This window comes from Nilaparvata lugens, chromosome 2 (genome assembly GCF_014356525.2).
Source record: "Nilaparvata lugens isolate BPH chromosome 2, ASM1435652v1, whole genome shotgun sequence".
Classification (NCBI taxonomy): Eukaryota; Metazoa; Arthropoda; class Insecta; order Hemiptera; family Delphacidae; genus Nilaparvata; species Nilaparvata lugens.
In genome coordinates this window covers 51,710,064-51,730,998 of record NC_052505.1, presented here as the reverse complement: position 1 = coordinate 51,730,998, position 20,935 = coordinate 51,710,064, and the positions used below count along the sequence as shown (strand labels likewise).

The window sequence follows — 20,935 nt, the reverse complement described above, 5'->3', positions numbered from 1 at the left end:
TTATATTCAAATTAAATCTATTCATCTAAACAATAAATATGTATAGGTGTTGTTCAGTTGATTTTTTTTTTTAAAGAATGGCTCAAGCATACGAATTAATTTTATTTTAACATTTACACAGTAGTTCTAGCCACAAAATATTCTTGTTGGATTTGGAACAATGAAGTTAGCCGAATTCGTTAAAGATGGACTAGAGTAATATGAATACTGTCTGTTTAGTCTGTGAGATGAATGACTTGTTTTTGAGAGTCAAAGTTTAGTCAATTCCAATCTCATTTATTTAATCCCTGGTGTAGTACGTTTGAGAAAAAAATCAGCTTTGCAAAACTATTCTATATCTTGAATCTTTAATCTTGAATTATTTCCTAATAACTAGTCTAATAAATGATCCGTCCCAGACAAATAAGCCATATAGGTTATATCAGCTACATCCATATACCGAATATTCAATTTGAAGTAGTATCGTCGTCATGAACACATCATCTACATCTGTATCATCTACAGTGAGATTTGAGATTCACTGCGAACTGTCAGAGTTGTTTGAATGGTGTTTTCGCTATAGGGAGGGAAACCTATAGTTAACCCATAGTTAACAGAGCCATTAGTTAACAACTCGCCCATAAATAGATGTTCGTTGCAGAGTCGTTTGCCAGACCCTTTTTAACTAAGGCACTTATTAAGTCACACTGCTGCTCATACCACTTTTTGCGTGGTATGCTTCTATCCAACTAATGTATTGGTAACGGGGAGGGAATCACTGTGAACAGTTCTTCCAAACCACCAGTCGGATGACGTCACAACATGGTGCTTGTTTATTACAACACTGCTGTCTGCGCTGCTTATTGTGTTGTTGATGTTTGGAGGTTACGAATCGAAATCGTAAACTGCAGACTAATTTGTAATATTATTTTAAGTTAAGTTAGTTTGAATTTTTGATAGCTAAATGAATGAATTAAGCAAAATAAGATTAGAGGTAGAAGTAAAATGAGTGACTGGTGTATCTATTATTGTATAATATTAACAAAAAAAAAACCAAAATAATATTAACAAAAACAAAAAAATTTACCAGAATTTTTTTATTGCCTTCTGGCATTTTTATTTATCTTGGAAGCAAAGCAGCCAGTTTACAAGATACATTTCTAATGATTCTGCATACGGTGCTTATTATTAAAATCAATAATAATTGATTAAATTATACAATTTATTGAAAATTGTATTACATCTTCGTCCAAGCTACTCAAAAAGTCAATGATATTCCAATCTGTTTATTTACACTCTATCTACTGTTTCAAATAGTTAACGTTATTATAATGTAATCAACTATTAAGTATGATCATTTTCGTCTGTCTTTTAACATGCAAACAAGTCAACATAACCTTAAAATACACTTGGCGCGAATGTATAGTGGATTTATAAGCACGATTTTGAGCATTTAAATTAAGAGCACATTTAGTTATTGGTAACCTCAAATGACGTCATCTGCCTGTAGGGTTTTCGTCTCTGCAACGGAAAAACCTGTTTGTTGGCGCGTTATTACCTATCGGCAGAGCAATAGCTTACAGAACGTCTCTGCAACGAAATTGGCCTGTTAAATAGTTAAGTCCGCGCTGTTAACTATGGGCGACGTTATTTGTCGACTCTGCAACTGGGCATGAATCTGTCTACAGTGAGTTGAAGTTGAAGTTTAGTGAGTGAGTTGCCTGATGGGTTCTTTCCATCCTTGAAGTGGTCAGACGACAAAGATGTCAGGTTTGGGGGTTCATAGACTCTCGGGGGGTGAATGATATCTGGTGGGGGGTGGGGAGGCGTCTCGACGCCTAGCTTGGCCGTCGGCCAGACCAGAGCAGCACTGCTTTGTTGGGAATTTGCAGACTGTGGACTGAGATCGAGACCCCACCGACTTCTCATTGACATCCAATCCTTTCTGTACCAGACCACCAAATCGGGAAGAGCATAGTGGTGTCACCGAAATTGCGAGATACCGTTTAAAATGTATGTTGTAGTTTATCGTGAATTATTGATATGATTCAAGATTGAAATTAATAGTTCATATTCAATAATATGACTTTGATGAGGCTTCCACCTTCCACACGTCACATAGAATATCATGTTTATGAGCCCCAAGCGTCACTCAATTTACTTTGCCCATTCTCCCATTAACACTATTACCAGTGCAATCGTTTTTATATTTTTCTGCATTGTCAATTTCCTTCTTATAATTATTTTTCGCAGCCCTTTAAAACATTTGCAACCTCAATTTTTTTCATATTGGAGCATTACAGTTTTCACTAATTAAGTTACTTATTTTCATTAATGAATTGCAATAGTGTTCGCAAAGGCGATACTGTTATAATATAAAAATAGAGAGATAATCTTCAGTAGTGCCCATTCATATTGTATGAGATTTGTTTCCAGCTATTTTAACGTTTTGAAAATTTTGCTCAATCGCTAGTTATCACTAATACTGAAAACTTTGATCAAATAACTAATCTAAACTAAAACTAATCTGAAAATTCAGAATTTCCTTCCTCGAATTTATTTTAAACTGGTTGAATGTGTAGCATTGATGTTTTTCACAAAGAATGCTGACAGTTCAAAACGAATCGCACTACTTTAGATTGGATTGGATGTTGTTGAGAAAAAAAGAAGCGGATGGAGCTCACTATAAGCGGATGGAGTCTCTGTTGAAGGAACTCAACAAGTCCTTGGTCCTTGAACATGCTGAGACATGTTCGCGGCGGTATTAGCCTTCACTTCACTATAAAGCGGCCTATAGACGAACAACTTGGTTGGCCAATGTTTCCCACAGACGGTCAACCTGCTTTTGCCAACTTCATTTCCCGATCAGCTCTGCTGCTGTAGCGATTACACTCGACATTTACAGAAAATGAGCGATCTATTATCTTTTATCATAATAATAATAATATCGAGTGACCTGGCTGGCTCAGGTCTGGTGTCAGAGTTTTCAGGTCGTAACTGATCAATTTCAGGGCCTCTGACATGACCTAACGACTGCTTTTTAGGCAGCCGGGACCGACGGCTTAACGTGTCCATCCGAAACGATTAAACGATTAATTTGTACATCTTTTATTGAACTATACTAACTATGTGACCGAACCTGGTTGTGAATAAATAAGGCTTTTATATAATATAACCTATTAACCTGGTTATAAATAAAGAAGGCTTAGGTATAATCTAACATTTAAGTTTAGAGCATATATTCCATTTCTTTAACAGGTCTATGCTTTATAACAGGCTTGAGAAAAGACTTATGAAAAAGTGTTACATTACCGATTTACTGTTTACACAAAATGGCAATGTTTTTATAGGAGACCAAAATTTAATAGAAGAACAAGAACGATTAACCGCCTTTACTTGAGAAGTTGAAGAAATAGATAGCCAACTTCAAATAAAAAATTCCTCCAACAGATTGTATAAAAAAGTTCTCATTAAGGTAGTTCGCTTAAGGTAGAGGCAGCCTCTCAAAATGATCACAGTTATCATAACGAAAACGATCAATGGAAGCCGGAAATGAACGGAGCTCACGTAGGCCTATGCGTGTGTGCGAATACATCATTTGATGGAAATTGTGAAAACCGGAACCTTTCTGAATGAACGTGTAGAGCAATTTGTACATTGTGCCTACATCATCAATGGATCAAGTGATTGAATGAAACAGTATGACTTTTTATCGTAAATAGAAAATAATTACAGTATTTCGAATGTCTGAAACTGTCTAAAATCCAGGCTGTTATAAAATATAGTCTACAGTACTGTAATATATTGTGGACTAGTGAATAGTAGTAGTGAGCAATACTCTCATTAATTTCAACAGTAGTAAAATAGTAAAGAATAGAGTAGTATAATAATGGTATGCCTTTGGAGCAGACTGTCGATCACTATACTGCAGCAAAAAACTTTGTTAATCCGAGGTTCAGCGCAGACAACTTACGTTTGATAGGATGATCAGAAAGACTTCGACTGAACCCAGAAGGCTTCAGGAATCCTTTCTGTTTGTGCTTGAATCTCACTCACCTTTGGAAACTCGCACTATTTATCGATTGTGGTGGGCCAGATGTTCCGAATGACCGGTGTTGTTTAGTGCAGCAGTGAACTTGGCTGTTGGTGACCATGATCATTGTTGTCGTTGGTGGGGGGGGGGATCAAATGGGTCTGCCGCTGGCTCGAAATTCCTAGGCGTGTGTCGGTTCGGACATCCGCTACTGCTGCTCAATTCATCTGCATACACCTGTCCGAAAGCCTCCCTTGTCCCCCTACTTTTTTGAGTGGTGGTAAGGAAAGAGGGTGAGAGGGTGACCTCCACGAGTCACCCACCTCCTCTCATTCAACACTATAAGCATAACCAGCTGTATGAAATCATGATGTGCATTCTAACTAAATATCAACCCATTCCATTGTGCCGAATGTCCCCACTATGATTCATTAATAATAAGTCGTATCCGTTATTGTACCGTATAGCGAATCTCAACTTCTGATTAGAATATTAGGTATATTGTGAATTAAATTTGAATTGCAATGTTTACTTTAATAAAGTTTATTGTATTCAATTATTATATTACCCCTGATGATCATGATTGTATAAATTTCCTTTATATAGTTGAAGTAGTACTACTTCTGCAGTACATCTAACTATAGCGCGCTTTAATAATTTCAAATGAATAGTGTGTGCGAGCGTTTTTCCTAGATAAAGGACTTTTATTTTTCCCGTGCATGAAGATATGACTCTAGATGCGTATCCATTTTCGTTTATGATTGCAGAATACTTGTCACTACGCAATAATTGGGAGATATTCAATTGCATAGGCATACAAGAACAATATTGAGGGAAGAAAGCACAACTATTCCCTGAAATTTACTTGAGAAAATAGCCTGTATATAACTAATTTCAGTGGTTATAATTAGTGGTCAATATTATCTTACTGTTTTGTTCGAATTATACTGTGTTATCAATTTTAACAACACTGTAAATAGTGTGTTGCAACAACCATCAAGCGAGTGAATCGTTGAAAACAATCGAAGGTAGAAGAAGAAGTGAAATAATTGTATTCGGAGAATTTACCAAAGTCATGATAGTTACATAAAAGAAGAGGATTATCCGTTAGAATTGAGGGGAGAAAACAATAAACCTGATGCGGTGTTATATAAGAATAAGTAGATTCAATTCTTATGAGGGCTGGTTATTTTAATCGAACCCTAAAGAATTATATTCTTCACGTTATATACATAGAGCAATAGATGATTCTTGAACACATTTCTTATGATCGTGAATATTATTGGTAACTTACTGTAATTATTTGTTGGGTTGATTTTGATTGGAAGAGTGGTCTTTTGGTTGATGGCTCTCCCCATGCTGGAAACCACACAAGTGGCTGGTTGCTAACCACAAGAGCAGCAACTCGACACGGGACACCCTCACTCCTCACTCCAATTCAGGATATCGAGATGCTTCCAATGTGTGTGAGGGTTTGCAACTGACGTATATAGGTATGAGCTAGATAGAAGGATGGACGAAATAAGAAATGAGTAGCATTATACGAGTAATTACGAGTATTTTCAAGAATCACATCTTATTCTAGGAAAAAATCATTTTAATGATATTATTTAGAACATACATCTAATCACCAAAGATGTATAGATACCTCGATTTTTTCAGATACCCTAATTATCAGTAGTAGTTCTGTGAACAGTAGACCTCAGTAAGTTACATTGACCTGTTGTTATGTTTTATAGGACTTATTTTATCTGTAGTTTTATCAAAAATTAATAAATAATTTATCAATTTAAAATGTCTAGAAAAAATCCTAAATAAATTTAGAGCTTTCTGTCCTATCGTACCGTGACGTGTCGTCCCGGAATGTGAGTGTGAGCGCTGTTATCAGGTCTGGCTGCAACTGTCTACAACGTTGATGGAAAGATACATTTTCAAGATGTTCGATGTTTTTGAACGGGTAGTATTATAATAATAGTCAACTGTCTACTAACGTTGATGGAAAGATACATTTTCAAGATGTTCGATGTTTTTGGACGGGTAGTATTATAGTCCACTAGACAGCTGATTTATGATGAATAATTCTATAGTCTGATTTTTACGGTAATATTGGCGTATGAAGGAGGCTCCTTTTTCTATATTATCCTTGAAATGCAAAATTTTCAAAAACCTTGTATATACGTCGACGCGCAATTTAAAAAGGAACATACCTGTCAAATTTCATGAAAATCTATTACCGCGTTTCGCCGTAAATGCGCAACATATATATATATAAACATTTAAACATTAAGAGAAATGCCAAACCGTCGGCTTGAATCTTAGACCTCACTTCGCTCGGTCAACTAAGGAATGAGCCTGCTTCCATAAAAATGTTCTTGTGTAAGTATAGGCCCACGTTTGTAAAACCTCAATTTCATTGACGAATTTTTAAAACTTTCCCACACGATATCGGATACAGTGCGCCAGTAGAAAATACATTTTAATTGAACGAGCGTTAGCGAAGTTCTCACTTTCGACTTACTAGATCCCAAAGTCGTTTTCTGTCTGTTCGTATGTTCGACAAGAACTTTAGAGATATTGATTAATCAGCTTCAAATTTTGAACACGAATTCTTCGACCCTTTTTACAAGTCAAGTTCGTTGGACAACAAAATTCACTCATTCTTTCGTCCTTCTTCAGGATTTAAAAATAGCATTGAAAGTGCATAAGAAAAAAATGCGTTTTGATTTGTCATTTATCAGTCATCTGGAATTATTTGCATGCAATTTCTGTAATTTTTCCATTTTAAGAAACATTTGAAGAAACTGATGCTATTATTTGGCAGTTGTCTCACAGACTGTCAGACAGGCAGACTTTATGCGCCAACACATGATTTCAGCTGAATAATACACAACATTAATTTATAGGTTCTATATTAACTCGATTCCGTTAACGTCTGTCATCCTGTCTGTCTAACATTGGTCCTATACGTAATTAATAATACTATTATTGTGATAGCAGTTGCTATGACGTTGGCAATGATTTGCTATGAAAAATAGTTTCTGTTCAAATTGTTAAATTTTCGAGTAGAGGCTACTATAGTGTTCAATAACACTTGATTTCACACTTGATTTTACGTACTCATTTATTTCATTTTTGTATCATTAGTATCTTTGAATTTTGAGATCATTGAAACGGTTTGAGATATTCATGTGCGGGTTTCGCCATTAATTTTCTTTTGAAATTCTGTATCGTAATCATGTATTACATGACTACCTTCTCATTCGAAAAAATGAAGTTTGATTCAAAATGAAACAGGATTCGAAATGAAGTTGGATCCATATGACGGATCCAAGATGGTGGACATAAGTTTTGAAGCGACAGAAAGTTTTTATTTCCAATTGGAATAGGATTCCCACGGAACCTACTACAGTAATATCATACTTGTAAAAAATATATGTTCAGCTGTATCCATAATAATGTTCTCACCAACTCTGTATAATTGCTGGTTGCGTTGCGGATCTCAAAGATCAATTCAACAGTTTATGATCGAGTTTTTCAACACAGGGGGTCTCCAGTTGTAATTCATTTATTTGATAATTATATTTATTTCTACATTTTTACAAACATTTATCCTTGATATGATTGGAAGAGAATCAATAATGCGAATCTTGAATACGTAATTAATTTTCAATAACGATCATACGTGTCTTCTCTAGTAGCGGCAGTAAAAAATCGTAGAATTGGGGCCTCTTTCAATGTTGTTTGTTGCATATCATTTGTGAACACGTGCCACGCTTCTAAGACTTGGTGGCTCAAGGTAAAGCCGGAAAATATCGGCAATAGAAGTGTACTATTGGTGTGACGGCACTGCTTGACACTGGTGTGACGATGGTGTAATTTGGAGTTTGAAGAGGAGGAGTAGGAGTAGGAGGGTTGTGGCCGTGAGAGGAGGAAGAATAGGAGGAGGTTGTGGTGGTTTCCGTCGGAACGGGACATTGGATGACGACTAAGTGAGTGAAAAAAGAGAATAAAAAATAGTATGGAAGTCACTGCACCTACAAAAGAAGGAAGCTGGATTTATTTTTAATGTGCGTTCAGTTCTTTGGGTGCATAATTCGATTTTGAACTGTGTTATTAGTATTCGGTTGGCGGCTGATGAGAGGACGTCCGCGGGAAATGCTTGTCTGGCGGTCAAGGACGTTCTCACATTCGAATATCATCAGCCACACATTGATAAATTCAAGAAATTTGTTAGTTAAAACATGATTTGACATTTCAAATCGAATTAAAAAAATAATTGCTCAATCCACTTCGATTCACAGTGAGTATCGATCTCTGGTCAAACACTAAATATTATTTGGCAAATAATAATTTTTTCTTTTTGTTGTTGTTGTTCTTCTTCTTTGATGCGATTCAGGTATTCTGATTAGTGGAGGTTCATGTTATTAATGTAGTATTATGCTGCCCCACCTTGAGCACTACAACGCATAAAGTAGTTTGACCAACTCATGATACTATATTCCTGAAAAACTAAGACACTACTCATATCTCTGCCTATTAATAAAGAAAAAAGCCTACAATTCTATTTCTGTAGAGTAGTAGCCGTCAAAGTGATTTACAAGTTTAATAATAAGATTGAAGCACATTTAACTATTAATGTGAATATTATAAGTTTTACTAGTAATACAAGTATTTTTACAAGTTATTTTTGTTTTTATTGAATATCACATCACTTTTGATTTATTTCAATTAAAATTCGTATAATTATTAAAATAAGGAGAAACGGTTATATTACTAGATAGAAAAAGAGAAACGGTTGTTTCATCATTATCAACATCTAAAATCATTATTTCCAGTTAGCTCACTATTAATCAATGTTTATGCCAATTCCATGTTCCTTTCTATTCAATAACGAAGATTATTTTAAAGATGGGAAAACTCTATGGAAATCTTCAGAGCTTAAAGTAAACTGAATAATGTGTGAGAGAAAGCTTCACGAAGTTACCATACAATAAGTTGTTGGACTAAACTTGAGCATATAATTCACTGCTGGCCATGCGTTGGCCTAATCTTGTTCATGCATGAGAAGGCATGCTATGTTTGCATATTAGCGGTATATAGAGATGTACCGAGCCAGGCAAACAGGACACATAAAGCAGGCGGATTTTGTAGCAATTTTACAGCTGAATTTACGAGGTGCTGAAATTCTGCTTGCTTACCTGCTACAAGAGCAAATGAGAGCGTTGAAAGTGCTTGCTGGGCCTAGTTACTGGCTGTGAACCTCTAATTATAAAAGCATCTGATTTATTTGTCTTGCTATTCGATACGTATAAGGTACCGTGCTATCTGCTATGTGATAGGTATCAGTGGTCAGAGTCGTGTGCTAACGTGTCAAGTGAACTCGGGTAAATTGTAGCCTTAATGTATTCTGGGTTGTACTGGAATGGTGAAATTTTTGCTATTTCATTTTCGTAATTAACTAAAAACAAATTTGGTCATAATTTTTTATTTTAAACAATGTATTCCCGTTTAAATTATTATCAAACAAAAATTACATGTTTGAATGCGGTAAACCACCCCGAAGACTTCAGCTACTGCAAATACTGACCACAAGGTGAACAGCTAGACGGAAATTCGATGAGAGCTACTATCCAAAAATTATTTGCCAGCCCTGGATCGAACCCAGTACCTCCTTATTGCTAGTCAGACATGCTTTAATCACATCAAATTGACAATCTCTGGCTAGCAAATGCAATTTGTCATTTATTTTCATCTAATCCCTTTTTCATGAACCCAAGCTGTATTCAACAAAAATTTCAAAATAAAAAAAATCAGTTTAGATGCAATACCTATGAATTTTCTTTTGAAAATATTTAATCACTTATTTTCAGTGAAACGCAAACCAATATTTTCTTCGCAGTTTTTAATAATTGATGATGAATGGTAATAATAGGCTATTACTAAAACAAGACTACCTTGGATATGAATGTTTAGTTATTTGTCAGATGTAATACAGCATATACAGCTTCTATACATCATGTAATACAGAATCGATTTATTCACTCAATCATGTACAATCATTATGCTTGTATGAAAAGGCACAACAGGCTGCTGTCTGAAACTGTCCCTTTTCAAATTAATTTAATAAGCAATGAACGAAAATGCCTATTACTTGAGATTTACTTGAAACTGTCAGAATGGGAAGAATCGATGATGACATTTTAGAGTGAATCTATCAATCATCTTCGACTGCGAATATTGACAACACAATGTTGATAGCTGAACTGAAAGATACCACTGCACTAATAGAATGATTGATGGTACTAATCGTATTCTTGTTCTTCAAATGATTATTGATTGTTATTCTTGTTCTTATATGATTAACTAGCCGTCAGGCTCGCTTCGCTCGCCATATCCGTCTAGCCAGGGGGCTCCGCCCCCTGGACCCCCGACTGGATCGTCCAAGAATGAGATCGCTTCGCTCGCCTGTATTTTTCATTTGTGCATTTTTATCATATGTTAGGACAATCCAGTCGGGGGTGCGAGCCTGACGGCTAGTAATTCCCAGGATTGAAGTAGCAGTGCCCAATCAATTTTTCCGCGATAAATGCATTTAAATCTTCAACTTGGTTCCAACCTAACAAAGTCAACTCAACTTAATGCCAACCTGACAAAATTATTAATTTAGTTGCCAGTTAACAACTGTTTCGAAGAGGTACTCTATCTAGATTATAGTTCTATAGTAAGATATGATATGGTAATTTCAATTATAATTAAGAGATTGGGAGAAGAAGAATATACATGCTAAAAGACGAACTTTAAACCCTTAAAAACAACCCTTAGAGTTAAAATATTGTCAAAAGATTTCTTAGTGCGTCTCTAAAGGACCAACTGAACATACCTACCAAAATTGAACGTTTTTGGTCCGGTAGATTTTTAGTTCTGCGAGTGAGTGAGTGAGTGAGTCAGTCAGTGAGTCAGTGAGTGAGTGAGTACCATTTCGCTTTTTACTTTCCTTGCCCTATTACCATAGGTAATAGCTTTGCGAAATTTAATTTGCTTTCCGAAAAAAATGAAGGTTTCCCCAATTTCTAAATTTCTATACGGTTCAAGGTCTCTTGAGTCCAAAAAAGTGGTTTTTGGGTATTGGTCTGTATGTGTGTATGTGTATGTATGTGTGTGTGTGTGTGTGTGTGTGTGTGTGTGTGTGTGTGTGTGTGTGTGTGTGTGTGTGTGTGTGTGTGTGTGTGTGTGTGTGTGTGTGTATGAGTGTATGTGCGTCTGTGTAAACGATATCTCATCTCCCAATTAACGGAATGACTTGAAATTTGGAACTCAAGGTCCTTACACTATAAGGATCCGACACGAACATTTACGATCAAATGCAATTCAAGATGGCGGCTAAAATGTAGAAAATGTTGTCAAAAACAGGGTTTTTCGCGATTTTCTCGGAAACGGCTCCAACGATTTTGATCAATATCATACCTAGAAAAGTCATTGATAAGCTCTATCAACTACCACAAGTCTCATATCTGTATAAATTTCAGGAGCACTGCACCATCTATGCAAAGTTTGATTTTAGATTCTCAATTATCAGGCTTCAGATACAATTTAAACAAAAAAATTCAAGTGGAAAAGATTGAGAATAAAAATCTCTACGATTAATGTTTTGTAGCATTTTGTAACCAACCCTATTTGAGTAATCTCAAATAAGACTGCCTAACAAGTAGGAAGCAATGCTGGTCATGAGGGCCAGTGAATATTTTGGCAATCCTGGTTGAAATACAATTTAAGCCAAGTCCGATTGAATCTTATATTTTCAACATTAAAAATCAATTTCATTTCTGAAGTTACAAAATATTCAGTTTACAAGTTTTGATTATTAAATCTATGTTAGTAACCCGGTAGGCCTACAACTGAAGCTTCAGTGAGTGTGATGTGGAATCGTAGATAAGCGACGATTAACGAAGTTTGAAACTCATAAAATTCGATGGACTTGGTTGAATTAGAAGCCGAATTGTAAAACAAGTGTTCTGCTTACCCCACTTCGAATTGTAAATGGAAATTTAACTTTCATACTGTACTTTGGTTGAATTTGCTTGAGTTTATGGAAAATGTTTAGTCTCCTTCATCCTGTATTTATCCTGGTATTATATTTGTCCGGTCATTCAAAATTAATGGTAAAATAAAAAAAACCTGTTTGGAACAAAAGAAATAGAATAAAATCTAATAGATACAAGCATCATGTTGATGTTAACCAGAGTGGTTAACATGCAATGTTGGACAGGTTAATTACAGGATACATTCTGTAGAAACATGGTACCGTAAGAACAGCGGTAATAAAATATTATTATGACAAATCTCAAATAATTTAATAATAATAAATCTCAGAGGAATACGGTAAAATTAGTAAGCAAAATAGTTCAGATGAATAAAATAACAAAAGGAAATTATAAAATATCAGAAGGCTTAAATCAGTAACACATGGAGGGATAAAGTTGATTCAAATTCTAACAGCTTCTTTACGTTATTTGATAAATTTCAAAATAGGATGTAATCAAATTTATATTGAATTTATAGATGATAAAGAATTAATAATGAAAAAACTAGGCAAATATGAGATTTTCGATAGAATAGCAGAATAACCTACAACATAGAGACAGTTACAAGTATAACTTACCCAACTGGGGTTATTCAAATATAAAATTCAATCAGGCATTGTAGATTTACATTTATGCTACTTTAGCATAATTTAAAAGAAAAATTTTGTAGTAAAAATTTAGATATTTCATAATTCAAATCACATGCTACATTTTGAGATGCCACAGCTAGGCCTTTTAGAACAAGAAGAAGAGGAAATCGCTGGCTGGTCAACCGACAAGGCTTCGTCCAGTTGTACCAATCCAACAAATCAAAATTATTAACTAGAAATTTAATAAATGGATATTCAAAGTTATGTCCAAATAAGGAGAAAATAAAATAAATAAAATAAAATTAAGTAATTAATAAATTTTGGTACAAACCTCCACAACTGGGGGTATTTAATTTAGGAACCAAATTGTACCAGAAATTTATTCAAGATAGAAGTTAAATAAATAGAAAAGGAGAGTAATTGGTCGGCCGCCCAAAGAAAATGAAAAGTAGAGGGAAGAGAAAGGGAAAGAAGAGAGATCATTGTCAATTGATCAGGTCGACAAGGCTCAAAGAAGAAAATAAAATCTACAAGCATTGGACAAAACTTCAAAAATCCAAATTACCAAGAGAAAAGCAAGAGTTAGCATGAGTTACCGAGAGAAAACTGAGCAATGAGTTTAGTGAGCAAATAACACATTATCAAAATAACATATACAACTAAATTGATACACTGTAACTTACTTAGTTACGAAGCAATAATAATTACAATTCTTAAATATACAGTACATTCTTCATCATACCATGTTACAAGAAATCAAGTGACACAATAATTGTGCAGAATCACAAGTTTCCAAAGAACACAACAAAATTTTACACAAATAGAATAGTTACAAGAGTAACACTACCACAAACATATGGGTGCGTCCACCACATATGTGTATTATAATAAAAATCTCATTATGAGAAAAGTCTACTTAAGGATTATTTCCCATTTTAAGTTGACTCACATGTGCTCGTCGCACAAATGTTTGTCCATGCCACCTGAAATTGAAAATAAGCTCGAAATTCGAGAAAATAAGATTATTCAATTGCAAACTGTTGGCAACTGTTGATTCTATTAAATCATTCACTATAAAGAGATAGCAGACTTCGTGTGTCTGCAGCGCTATTGTCCTGTCACCAGCTGGCTCAGATCTTAGAAAAGTAGACTTGAGATGCGCGGGAACACTAGCGTCAGTTGATCAATTTTCATAACGGCAAGGAAAGTTGTGTGAGTGCACCACACCAGATTTTATATAAATAGATTTACTTGGGAACTTGCAAAATCATTTATGTCATCATCCATTTTACAAAGTACGTATACATTAAATGTATAAATTGAATTTAATATAGAGTTTAATTTTAAATTAAATATAAATTTTTAAATTTTAAACTCTGATATAATAAACAGTATTAAGTACCGGTATTGTAGAGATTGAAACATTTCAAGATTGTAACGTGGTCCAGTTCTAACCGTTCTACATCGTCCTTGGCTTTGCTGAATACTGTACGGTATCCAAATGAATGAGTTCTGAGAAATTTAGTGTTCTAGATTACATGCAGTTATTCGTATTAAAAATTTCATCTACAATCTATCAATCATCTATTTCTACCGATCAGTGCTCGGTGTGGAATAACAGTATTGGTTGAATGGGAAGCATAGATGTATATGCACAATAGTGAGTCTCACTATGTCAGACCAGAAGTCCCACAATCTAATATTATAATTAGGTGAATCCATTCTAATTTAATGTATGTTTTATTATTATAAAAAATGTGAAAAGACAAAATCGGGTGTGCAGTAGTAGTGATTTATTAAAAAAATTACCTGCTAATCCGAATTGCATCAGATGTCTAGAGTCACATGTCGTCCTCTAGCCACCTAGACGCAATTGAATGAGCGAAACCAATGTCACCAGACTACAATGTGGCGGGGAGGGGGTGACCCAGTGAGATGGTGTGGCGGGTTGAGGGAGCGTCGTCCTTGTCTCGCCTCTCCCAAAATAAGTGTCGCGACGCCAGGAAGCGCCCGGTCAGCGCATCACAGACGTCTAATCACGATCGCCTGCCTCCAGGCTAGGTCGTTGCACGACTTATCTCTCATTCATACCATAGATAAACGGAAAACTGATACTCGTTTGTCTCTGTTCATACACATCTCTAACCAACCTGCAATTCTACTCTGTAGTACTGCCTAATCAAATCTTCAGTACTTTTGAATAAATTAAATTAACGTTTTGGTAGAGAGAAGGATAGGGAAGGATATTCTGAGTATTCTTTTCAAAGAATGGACAGCATTGATGTGTTCAAAGCTCCGCCTATTTATGTTGATGCAAAACAATATTATCTACAGTTATTCTTAGTTACTTCTTGCACGCATTTCTTTTCATATCTATCATGTACAGTTCAATGATTATTATTTCAGTTTAAATTATGCAAATATATATATATATATATTATATATATATATATATATATATATATATATATATTGTAGTCTACATGAATAAAGCAGTCAATCAATAGAATTTGCTGAAATTAAATTTCCAATCCTTAGTCACTTTGAATTTCCAGCATATTCGTTGAATGAAAATGTGTTATTTGTTTTGAATGTTTGTTCTTATTTGTATTGAATGCTTGCAGTTTAAAGTGAATTTGTTGAAACTAAATTTCCAATCCACATTCACTTTGGTATTTCAGCATCGGTTGAATGAAAGATGTTACTGTGATTTGTAATGAATGTTCACAATTTAAAGTGAATCTCATTAGGTGACATATATGTATATTAAGCTTCAAATTGTCAAAATTCCTTACAAATAACAGAAATACTCCTCATTCAACCCATGCTGACAGTTTGAAGTCTGAGTTGGTATTGAGATTATTATACTACTGTAATTCAACCGATTTATGACTGTCTGAGGGCTGATCTTTGAATAGTCATACATCGAACCGTCAGTCTTCCTTACAGATAAAATCAATGCTTTTAATTCAACTAATACTGGCAGTTTCTTCACTATAGTTATCAATAGAATACGATTATCTCCAATGATCTATCTCTGTTTTGGAACGTTTTGATGTAAACAGCGCTCTAGAGGATGCAATCAACCTCCCTTGGTATCATATCAGTAATATTTTCGATATAAATGATAAGGTTGCTGTCTTCAACCAGATGTTGTTCGATATTTTCGATAAACATGCACCTATTTGTACAGCCCAACCTCAACGGAAGTCTGTGCCATGAATCAATGCCGAAATACTTGGTGCTAGGAAGGAAAGAGACAGAGCCAGAAGAAAGTCAGGGTAAAGTCATTGAGTCGGAATGCCAAGTTGCGCTATTTTCATGATCAGTACAATAGCAGTAAATCTGTTACTTCCTCATGGAATAATGTTCGTAAGCTTGGTGGCTGTAATGAAAAGCAGCGTAGCTTGGTGTTGAATTCCTCCCCAGATGAGCTCAATAATCATTTTCTAAACTCTCAAAATCCTGCCACAAATGATTATATTGACAGTAATCAGCTGATAAACCAGTTCCAACATGTATTACCAGACAAGGCCTTTTTCTTCTCCTATGTATATCCAACTGAAATCGCAGACATCATCCTGTCGATCACTAAAAATTCCATGGGAGTAGACAATATTCCAATCACTTTTTATAGGAGTAAGAAGTTACTTATAATATTGCCTTGTATAACACACATTTTTAATTTTTCTTCACAGACCAGTGTTTATCTGGAATTATGGAAGCACTCTTTAGTGATCCCTATACCTAAAAAGAAAAATCCAGCTATTCCTTCTGATTTCAGAGGCATTCACTCATTATGTTCAATCTCCAAAGCTTTTGAGCGAATTGTTCACAAGCAAGTTGTTGGCCACTTGTCCAGCTTCAACTTTTCTACTAAATTCCAATCATGCTTCCGTCCACATTATAGGCCAAGCACAGCTCTTATCAAAATAACAAACGATATAAGAGCTGCAATGGATAGGAAGCAGGGTACATTGCTTGTTCAATTCGATTATAGCAAGGCGTTCAATAACGTTGATCATTCAATTCTCCTGCACAAACTAAAACACCAATGTAATTTTTCTGATTCAGCTGTGCGCTGGCTCTCATCCCACCTCAAAGGTCGTTGCCAGGCTGTAATGGGTCATTCAAACAATATGTCTTCTTGGTGTTCAGTAACCCGAGGGGTACCTCAAGGATCCGTTCTGGGACCTCTCCTGCTTTCTATTTACGTAAATAATGTACCCATGATTTTCTCATTCTCATCTTATCACATGTTTGCTGATGATCTTATTATGTACATGCATCTCCCTATTGATCGCTTCCACTTGTCTGTTGAAAATGCCAGTTTGGACATTGCTGAGCTTGCATCATGGTCTGAAGCACATGGGTTAGCATTAAATCTTATAAAGACAAAAAGTATATTGATTGGTTACCCAAGACTCATGAATCAGTTGGATATGGTTGGCTCAAATGTTGTAATCAGCGGTAATATTGTTCCTTTTTCTGAATGCGTTAGGATATTGGGAGTACTTATTGATTCATCATCGAGTTGGCGTGAGCAAACAACTCATGTTTGCAACAGAGTGTTTGGTGGGATGCATCAATTGAAAAGGATCAAGAGATTCCTCCCTAGATCTGTCAGAGTGACTCTGGTAAATTCTCTGGTCGTATCATTCCTCTTCTATTGTTGTGTGGTCTACAACGATCTCACAAACGAATTGGATGTGTTGCAGCGATCGTTCAACTATGCAGTACGTTACATATAATATGATGCCAGACGAGATGCACATATTACACCACTTTTCATGGATCTAGGTTGGCTTAAGTTGAAGGAACATAGGAAATTTTTCTTACTGTGCTTAGTCTCCATAATCCTGATCATGAAGGAGTGTCCAGTGTATCTCTCTGAATCATTCACATTGTTGAATGACGTAAATCCTGGACGCCGTACAAGGTCTCATTGCTTCACACTTCAAATACCGCTGCACCGTACCGCCATCTTCAACAACTCATTCGTTGTAACGGCTTCAAGGCTGTGGAATGGGCTACCAGAAAGAATTGTGTTCTCTCCATCTCTATCCATTTTTATAAGGAGACTCTATGACCATTTGAATAGTTATCAATGATGCGTGCAAACTGTTAGTTTGGCGAGCTGTGGAATTCAAGTTCAGGTGTGCACTTTTTTCCAAGCTCATGGGCAGAACATGGCAATATTACTCTCTTTTCAGGTATATAATAATTTGCAGTGTGTCTGGTGCTTTTGGAAAACTTGACAAGTTCTCTTCACTTTCAACCCTCTTCTGTCTTTCTTCATTCTCTCATCTTCATCTTCTTTATAATTTGTTTTTTCCTATAAGTTTTTGTCTTAATATTTTATCATGTAACATATCTATTCTTCATTTTTTTCCTTTCAGTTTTTGCAGTTTTATTTTTTATTGTTAATCTTAGTGAAAGTTGTAAGAAAGTTCAATTAATTCAGGTGTCGAACTATATCTAATGAAGTAATACTTATATTTATCTTGCTTTGTATTTTGTTCTTGTTTTATCAATTGTATAACATGCTTTGTATTTTCGTTGTTCTATTGTGCAATGGGTCTCTTCAGACCTTGCACACGAATTAAATAGTCAATCAATCAATCAATCAATCAATCTGTCTATCAAAGATTGACCATTGAATTGATTGTGACTTTCCTATTTCAGTCCAGTAGGATCCTTTTTACGTCCCACAATGGTGATAGTGACTCCTAATTGTAATTGGCAAGAGGAGACTCAGGCCAACAACTCACTATGGGCATCATTCTCTGACAACTCACAATATTCGATCCAATAGGGCTACTTGAATGTTCAATAACAGAATATAACTAGTACCCTAGTACCCTGACAAGGGTAGTCAGGGATTCCCCACCAATAAAAGCCATATGAATATTATTATTATTATCACCTTTGTAATATTTTTAAATTGATTTCAAAATTCAAATTTGAAAATATTACAAGGGTACTAGTTATTTTTTTATAGTTGATACAGTCAGACTCACTTCAAAGTATAAACATTGGCTGAATAGAAATCAGTGAATTATTGATTCATTCAGTCTATTCTGTTGAGATTGTTTCAAGAGGAGGAATGCTGACATTACAGTGTGAATCTTTTTACGTTATTATAGTGATATTCCTGACAATGATTAGCAAATGGCTTAATTCTTCATTCAAATGGCTTTAGCAAAGCTTTATTCACACCTAACTATTTTGATCTGCAGAGTGGCAGAGCAACAGAGCACAGATATCTGAGCGTCCGCAGAGTTTGTATTCACATCAAAAAACATCTGTGGGCCGACAGAGCTTTTCGCTCTGATAGCAATGAAGATTATACTTATCAACAGCTGTGACCGAGAAAAAAGCACCGTTCTATACGGCATATTTTGGAAGAGTCATTTATTGAAAATTATGATTCATTGCAAATAATTTGTAAATTGTTTGTAGTCAACCATCAGATTTAGAGGTTACAACTTTGTTTATGTTAGTGAACAGCTGTTTTGAATGCAGTCTAGAAATTAGTCAAAATGAATTATTTGTACTGCTGAACTTACATTTCAAACCGATGATATAATTACTTCTAAAAACCAATAATTATCATTGTAATAAGGATAAGAGTTTCAAAATAAAAATATATTTATTATTGTTAAAATAATTTATTAATGGAAATATACAACATGTTAGATATTATAAAAGCGAGCATGGTAATGATACAAGCATTAACATTGATAAGAATTATAATATTCATTTTATTTTATTTATTAATGTAATAAGAATCTCTCGTATGAAATATTAATATTGTATAGTAATTATTATAGAATCAACCGCATGGACTGATGTAAAAATCTCTGTATGCCAATCATAGGTCAGAAAAATTACACCAAAAAGGGATGATATTCAAACATGATATTCTATTTTTGTTATCAGCAACTAGAAATGACCTTATCATATGCAGTAACACATTGTATGTTGAATAAGGAGAAATATGAAGAGAATTTAATCACTAATAAAAGGCAGAAAATTTAAGTTTATTTATTGTAAAGCAAGAACTATTCTCTTACTCATCTCTGACATGATGTATACGTCATACTATTTCCACCAATAGCAAAATTCTATGCAAATTAAGTAAGACGGAACTGCTCCGCAAGAGTTTTTTCGAGAAGAGAGACACTACTTCCCTTTCAACGCCTTCACTGTAAAGACCTTGTTCTCAAAAGTTATCATTTTTCTAGTGAGATTCTTATTTGTTAAATTTATGTAATTTTAATGTTAGCCTAGATCTGAGGCAATATTATTCGTTATATTTGTAGAATTATTCTATCAATTGATTACCTCCACGAATCTAAATTTTATTATTCATTTTGTATTAGTGAAGGAAATAATTAATTTATAAAGAAAATCTCCCATAAGCTGAAGATTGAAGTTTGGACGAACCACCGAATCGAAATTAATTCAAAGAAACTACCATACCAAGAAGGATCACGTGAGTTTTCTTTTTATTTTTTGGGGCCCCACCCTTCGCTTCGAAAAGTACAGAAACTACAGTACCAAGAAGGATCACGTGAGTTTTCTTTTTATTTTTTGGGGCCCCCCTTCGCTTCGAAAAGTACAGAAATTACTGCAAATTTTTCTTCGCTAATTATTAATGGCCACGTCGAAAGCGCAAATAGCTTAAGTGCTTAATTATAAGATCCGAATTATAATTGTAAGTTTTGTGGTCGTTTAACTGTCCTTATCTGCCTGAACCACGACCCTGATTAAATTTCACATTGTAATATTTTCGTGTAATATAATCATTGCATGATAGCCCAGCATCATAGCACTAATTCAGATAAGCCTGTCAGCAGAAAATTATTCAAAACCTGTTATCAAATCATGAAATTGTACTGTTTATTAATTATTATTACTGCTCATTATAATTATTTCAAATTTAATACTTTATTTCCTGAGTTCGATTATTTCTTTAGCCCTTCAGATTTTGTGTTTGTCACGTTTGTACTCTTGTTAAGCACCGATCAAAAAACGATCATTGGAATAATTGATCCAAATTTGGTTCAAGGAACATATCTAAGTGGAGGTATTAAATGGGGTCAGATCGAGATCATACGTTCTCTGTCCTTACCTGCTAATATCTCAGCTTCTATCTGTGCCCTTCATCGACTTAGGAATAAAAGTTCCTACCACAGAGCAGAAACAGTTACAGCGTAAAGAATCATACAATAGAGCCTGAAACTTGG

The 20,935-nt window shown here is 34.9% G+C and overlaps 1 protein-coding gene and 2 long non-coding RNA genes across 4 annotated transcripts in view; 2 read left to right on the top strand and 1 right to left on the bottom strand.

The window, feature by feature from the left end:
- Positions 1–20,935, top strand: part of LOC111049499 (protransforming growth factor alpha-like) — a 121,915-nt gene that overhangs the window by 48,667 nt on the left and 52,313 nt on the right. The gene's annotated exons all lie outside the window — the stretch shown is intronic.
- LOC120349927 lies at positions 11–20,639 on the top strand. The gene is made up of 2 exons (XR_005570520.1): positions 11–1,992; positions 18,923–20,639. It is a non-coding gene; the product is annotated as an uncharacterized LOC120349927 (long non-coding RNA).
- On the bottom strand, positions 11,791–13,519 carry LOC120349926. The gene is made up of 2 exons (XR_005570519.1): positions 12,672–13,519; positions 11,791–12,187 (listed from the first exon to the last, which is right to left on the bottom strand). It is a non-coding gene; the product is annotated as an uncharacterized LOC120349926 (long non-coding RNA).